Here is a 7486-nt window from a genome sequence, read left to right on the forward strand (position 1 = left end):
TTATGATGAATTTCGTCTCAATGAGTTTTAAAAGTATTAAATTTTTATAATTTTTACTAATACGTAATTGGAAAACAATGATCCTTGATGTTGGGTTTAAATTAGTCTTTTCCAGGTGGAAAATATTATCCGAAGAATGCCACATTTTTCAAGATTGGTCATTTTCCTTAGTTTCGGTATTCAAGGTCCTTTAGCATTGTCAAAAGCATAGCACAATAATTCACTCACAAGTCACAAACTAGTAGAAGAGGTCAATTATCATTGCCATTGATCAGTTTCTTTTGTGCTACCAATAATCAGCACAAGAGCATGATCCATCTTTAAAATGGTGAAAACGAAGTTTATCGCGAACTATAATTTCTCTATTAGTGACACCAGAGATAAACTTAATTGCTAAATGGCAGTCCTCGCACATTCTCAAATTCTTTACAATTCTAATTACAGACTCCTTTTTAGCCTTCAACAACCCAAATGCTAGGGCGAGCTTCTCACTATGGTATCGAAGAGCATACTCTCGCTCTTCTTCTTCCAACTCGTGAAGGACCGACTCTTGTGCTGAGACATAGCCAACCTCACTAATCTTCCTCATCAGATCATCCAAGTACTCATATATCTCACTGGTTACAGAATTGGACTTATCTCCCATGCTAAACAAATAAGTCCTTTGATCAACCTCTATTGTGCTATAACCAACATGCTTCTTCAACCGTTTCTTGATCATTACATCCCTAATTTTCTCCACTCTCTCCATCTTACCAGCCAATGCATATACGTTTGATAACATAACATAATGCCCTGGATTGTCTGGCTCAATAGCTAAGAGTTTCTCTGCAGCTTCAACTGCCAAATCAAAATTTTTGTGCATCTTGCAAGCTCCAAGCATTGCAGTCCAAATCGCCGGACTTGGCCTTTTCAGCCCTCGAACATAATCGTATGCTTCGTTGAGTAACCCAGCTCTCCCGAGCAAATCAACCATGCAAACATGATGCTCGGTTCCAGGCACCACACCATAATCACTTATCATGCTCGAAAATACTGCCCGCCCTTCCCTTACCATACCTGCATGAGCACAAGCTGATAGCATAGCCACAAAAGTAACCTCATTCGGCGATGGTCCATTACATTGCATTAGATTATAAACCTCCATAGCTTCTTTACCATAGCCATGAATTCCGTATCCTGATATCATCGCGGTCCATGCCACAACATTCTTCTCTTTCATTACCTCGAAAACTTCCCTCCCTTTTCTCACATTCCCACATCTACCATACATGTTTATCAACGCAGTCCCAAGAACAACATTCAACTCAAACGCATGATCAACAATGTACTCATGAACCCAAGAACCTAACTCAAGTGCACCCAACTGAGCACACGATGATAAAACCCCAACAAAAGTAGCCGAATCAGGATCAACACCCGACTTTCTCATCAAATTAAACAAATCAACAGCATCTTTAGAAAACCCATTTTGCTCATACCCTGAAATCATGGCATTCCAAGCAACAATACTTCTCTGCGCCATTTTATCAAACACCTTACGTGCAACCCTAACCTCGCCACATTTCCCATAGAAAGCAACCAACGAAGCCTGAACAAAACAATCTGAAACAAGCCCATTAACCACAGCATGTGAATGCACAGATTTACCCAACTTGAAGGCAGAAACAACAGAGCAAGATTTGATCAAAGAAGTGAAGGTGTAGTTTGAAGGGAGGATGAGAGAGAAAAGCATACGCTGGTAGAAGAAAACGGCGTCGTATAAGAGACCAAGTTTGGAGGAGATTCGAATGAGGGAATTGAAGAGATAGGAATCTGGGTTTGGAATGGAGAGAGAAAGCTTTTTAGCGTAAGCAATGGAGGAGTGAGAAGAACAAGCTAAAATGGCGAGCTTAGTGAGAAGGGATAAACTGCGGTGAGCTCCTGTGGTGATAAGGTGGGCGTGTACCTGCTTGAGCTGTTTCAGACGAAGACCTGCTCGTTCCAGAGCTTGATAGGCTGATAATGGAGGTGATGATTGACAGTGATTTGGTTTGTCCATGGAAAAGAGAGAAAGAGGCTCAGGCATTATTCACAAAGGTGTCAATTCGGATGATCGTATTCGTATATGGTCTGATGAGGTCGGGTCGGGTCAATTTTTAGAGTTGAGTAATGCAAAATTATTAGGATGATTTACAAAAATATAGCTTTTAAAAAACTTATTTACGGTTTTGCGTTGGAATGAAACTTAATTACGAAAATACAGTCCGCGTAGGCTTGGTAATACATTTGGGGGTAATTTTTTCTTTAGAGACAAACCGCTACCTTAAGTAGCGGTTATAGTCTAAAACCACTTAGGAAGCGGTTTGTGTTTAATACTCCAAATAAAGATACGGAGTAACAATATATGAAGGGTAAAACCACTACCTCAAGTAGCGGTTTTACTCTAAAAAATAAAAAAAAACAAATATAAATTTATCCGAGCCTACGTGGACAATAGTTCCGTAAATAAGTTTCATTCCAATGCAAAAGTGTAAATAAGTTTTAATGTAACCATATTTTTGTAAATCATCCAGATTATTATGTCCAAGCGATTCCACATTTGAATTGGATATTCTTTGAATTGGATTTGGATCAAGTCAGGTGTGATTTTACACCTCTAATTGTTTAGCAAATACATGGGGCGACCCATGATTAATTTAAATTATAAAATCACAAGTCACTTTCTTACAACTAAATTCAGACAGGGGGAGAATAAGGTTGGTTGTTAGTTCGTAACTATAACTATTATGTTCTTGGTTAATCGGTTTTTATATTGAATGGTGATAGAGAATATCCATAGAATATCTCCATCCTACGTTTAGGATATATTTTGCATAAGAATATCTTTATGATATCTTTACATATCTTTTATTTACCTAATATGATTAAAACTCTCATTGTAACCCTATAAATATTGATCAATGAAAATCACTTTAATCAAGAAGTTTTATATTATTTGACATGGTATCAAAGTTTAAGTGAGATTTTGGGATCATATACAAGAATTCTCACCCTGCCGATACTTTAGAAAATTATACACACCGGTGGGATATACACAATTTCTTATGCTTCTACAAACACACAAATATGTGGATCACACAATCCACTTAGTGTTGTACTATAATTTCCACAATCTCCCAAAATGGCATTGCAAACTTCCATCTTGTCTATTGTGGATTTGCGTGACATTATTATTTATTCACTTGGATTTAATGGTGTTCTCTTATTTGGCCACACAACACTATAATTATTTGAAGAGATGGACCTTTCTCTAACCGTGTGCAGCAGTCCTTTGGCGCGCCACAACAGTCTAGCAACAACACTATTAGCCCAAGGGCTCAAAAACGCATCAGTACAACACCCTTATTTGTTTTTCTTCAACTGTGATTTCTCATATTAATGTAGTGTCTTCTCTTTGACGATGGTTTGATCCCTTGGCTTCTTCTTCCTTGGATCTGCAACTTGGCCCAAATCTGGGCGCGACTCTTCTCCTTCTCCTCCGGCCTAGCATGCAAAACTTATCTCTACTCTACGCAGGTCATTGTTGTTGCTTCTCATCGTCATCACCAGCACACATCTACTACTTCTCTTTTGATCATGGGTTACCATACTATCCTTATCTTTTGATGCGTGAGTCTGAGCATCCGATTTTCTCCCGCTTCGACTACGGAGGTGTGATAGAGAGTATCCATAGAATATTCTCATTCTAAGTTTAGAAAATATTTTGTATAAGAATATATTTATGATATCTTTACATATCGTATTAGTTACATAATATGATTATGACTCTCATTGTAATCCTATAATTATTAATCAATGAAAATCACTCTAATCAAGGAGTTTTATATTAGTTGACAAATGGTTTGCTCACCATAAAAGGCCTAACATGTATATTCGACAAAGTTTTGAATCAAAAAAATGTCATAATAGATTTGTTTCAAAAAAACAAATATTGTAATAAAATTGTGATAGATTAAATTGTAAGATACAACAGATTAAATTGTGATAGATTAAACAAGTTCCCGCATGATTGACACAAAACAAGGTTGCAAATATACTTAGTTTCGCATTCTACTCCTTTCCCACTTGTGCTTGGCAATATCTTGATCAGGTAAAGACTAGTTAACTACTCAGATGCAAGCAGCCGAATGTTTACTAACCGACAAGCTATGAAGGGGATCTTGGCTATCAATAGCTACGCTGGGATGTAAGCTTATGGACCACTTGGTTATCCATTAGACAAGGCAACACAACAGGCAAAACATGCGCAATCAATTGCCTCATTATAAATAGTATGCATTCATTTTTTTTTTTTTTTTTCCCCACAATTTCCTGCAAGACCTATCCATAGTTGAGCAAATCCAAGCCAACAGAGTGATTGTAAAAGAGAAAACATTCTTGAAGACTTGGTTTTCTACAATCTATCTTCAATCAATATGAGTTGACTAGAAAGAGAGAAGTTCAAGCAAATCAAACGCTAGCAGAAGTAAAACATCCATTGTTTCTCCCTAACCAACTTTTCAAGGCCAACACACTCAGGGCCTGTTCACATTTACTGAACTGACTTAACTGAGCTGAAATGAATATTTTATAAGAGAAGGAAATTAAAAGCTGAACTGAATTGATTGGAGCTAAGCTAAGCTGAACTGAAACTGAAGTCAACAGGGCCCTCAGAGAAAAAGAAAAACAAAAAAAAAAAAAACAAAAAAAAAAAGTGAAAATAGTTGAACTGTTGAAGCAATGTGAAAGTTTTATAATTCCTATTATCCAGAGTAAATAATCGCTCATACTATCGCAGGATGTCCAAAAAGTATGATTGTCACTTTTTCAAAAACAATACTGTATACTTATGATTGAATATTTATTACGCCCTTATTTAAAGTGATGAGGAGGAGATTGATATATCACCAATTGTTATAAAGCAAAATTTTCTAAGTTTAAGTCATGCATAATTCTAAGACCCCATGACAGTTTAAACAGCTCAAGTAATTTTTTCCAAGTGCATGCTCCCTTCTTTGCAATGACTTATAAGGGGTTGTAGCATAGCAAGAGTCAGGAGTCGAGCCGAGCAGATTTCGTTATTATTATTATTATTATTATTATTATTATTATTATTATATTGTTACTATTATTATTACCGCATTATTACTATTATTATTATTATTATTATTGCATTATTATTGTAATAATTAAATAATATTATTAAACATAATAATTATTATATATTAATTATTTATTATTATTATTATTATCAAATATTAATTATTTATTATTATTAAATATTAATTACTTATTATTATTATTATTATTATTATTATTATTATTATAAGTTACTTCCTCCGTCCCTATTTAATAGTCACTTTTGAGCAATTTTCACATGAATTATTAAACATGAATAAGAAGTAGCAAAAGTATGTTGAAAAAGTAAATTTACATTGAGTATGCAAAAAAGTAGAGAGAGAAAGTAATTAAAGTACATGGGAAAGCAAAATTTACATGAAAAAGTTAAATTTGCACAAATATTTTTGCAAATTGGATAAAACTAGGTGTGAAGCCTATGTGATGCACGGCTTTATTTTCATTATTATTTAATATTTGTATCTTATTATTATTAATATTTTTTTATGTATTTTGTGGTTAATTGGCAGTGCATGTACTGCGAATTAAATTAAATTAAGATTTATTTATAAGGACATACAATACATCATATCTTCTCTACCTAAATTTTATCATACTTTGTAATCTAATCCGTTTTAATGTTATCAATATCATTTTTTTTAGCTTCATTTTTTTGTATATCATACTTCGTTATATATGTGATTTTGATTTTGAATATTAGGGTTAACAATAAGCTAATGATAAGGATTAATTTATAATGGTAGCAAATCATATGCTAATTAAATCAATTCATATCTTTTTCCTAATTTAATTTTATCATTATTCAAATTGTAATCATTAAAAATTCCTAATAGTCCAAATAATAATGATAAGGATTATTTTTTTTTTAAAGGATTAATTTTTTAAGTTTTTTTTCTTAGAAATAATAATCATATGCGTTAGATAGCCAATATACATTCACAATTGCCGTGCATCGCTAATAATAATGATAAGGATTAATTTCTTAAGGTTAATTGTAATCACTGAAAATTCCTAACAGTCCAAATAATAATGATAAGGATTAATTTTTTTTAAAAGGATTAATTTTTTAAGTGTTTTTTCTTAGAAATAGTAATCATATGCATTATATAGTCAATATACATTCACAATTGCCATGCATCACTAATGATAATGATAAGAATTAATTTCTCAAGGCTTTTTTTTTGTGCAAAATTTTTAAATTTTTTTTTAATTATGATAAACATTAATATGCACGCTAATTACAAACCTACATTCATTATATTTTTTTAAGAACAGACATATACTACATTTTTTTTTTAAGTAATTAGATAGATCATTAGAATAGTATGATAATTTTAATTTTTCATTTTGTTTTGCTGCTTAAATTATTATTTTAAGCTTACGTAGCAGTTGATAAATTTGGATTGTTATATTTCATCTTGACTTTTATTTAAAATTTTATTATTTTAATAGTTATTATCCTATGTGGCACACATCAAATTGCAATCTTACATAACACATTTTAATCCTACATAGCGTAAAATCATAATTCTACGTGGTGATCTATTATTTTTTTAAAATAAAAAAATCCTACGTGGCTCTCTAGATTCTTGGGAAAAAATTCCCCTTTATATATATATATATATATATATATATATATATATATATATATATATATAAGTGACTATTAAATAGGAACTGAGAGAGTAATTATCTTTAAATATTAGTTTTTATTATAAAAACATCTATTATTATTATTATTATTCAATATTAATTATTATTTTAAAGCAGAGCATAGCATAGCAGATTAAAGCAGAGCAGAGCAGAACAACTCTAAAGAATGGGGCCTAAGTGTGTTTGAGGGAAAAAAAAATAAAAAATAAAACTATGTGATAGGACACATAAAATTTAATACTACCTCTATTAATTTTTAGTTGCAACAAAGGGATACTATTTGTAAGAACCAAGGTAGTAATTAAATAAATAAAGGCTGCACAATAACACAACAAAACTCCCAGAAATATTGCTTCCAGCTAAGAAATTCAAAAAGAGTTTGTTAAAGCATATAATAGAAACATATCGCTAGTCAAATCACTGATACAGACATACAGTACTATTAGTTCTAGCCAATCCTTTAAATTATACTGCAAAACTATAATGGAGAAATTTAGTGCACATAATATATATAATATATGCATCGCAATGAATGGATGCTCTAAGGTAACTTAGTATTAGTTGCACTTGATGACAATTATAATTCATACTGTACTCCAATTGGAAGCTTTGATTCAATGCTGCAATTTGAAAGACATGCCTTTGATTTGAATGAATTTCACTTGATCATATT

The 7486-nt window shown here is 32.3% G+C and overlaps 1 pseudogene; it reads right to left on the bottom strand.

Moving 5' to 3' along the window:
* Positions 1 to 286: 286 nt before the first annotated feature.
* LOC145579409 (pentatricopeptide repeat-containing protein At2g33760 pseudogene) lies at positions 287 to 2041 on the bottom strand (annotated as a pseudogene).
* Positions 2042 to 7486: the final 5445 nt, after the last annotated feature.

Source organism: Chenopodium album, chromosome 14, assembly GCF_948465745.1.
Source record: "Chenopodium album chromosome 14, dcCheAlbu1.1, whole genome shotgun sequence".
In the NCBI taxonomy this organism is placed as follows: domain Eukaryota; kingdom Viridiplantae; phylum Streptophyta; class Magnoliopsida; order Caryophyllales; family Amaranthaceae; genus Chenopodium; species Chenopodium album.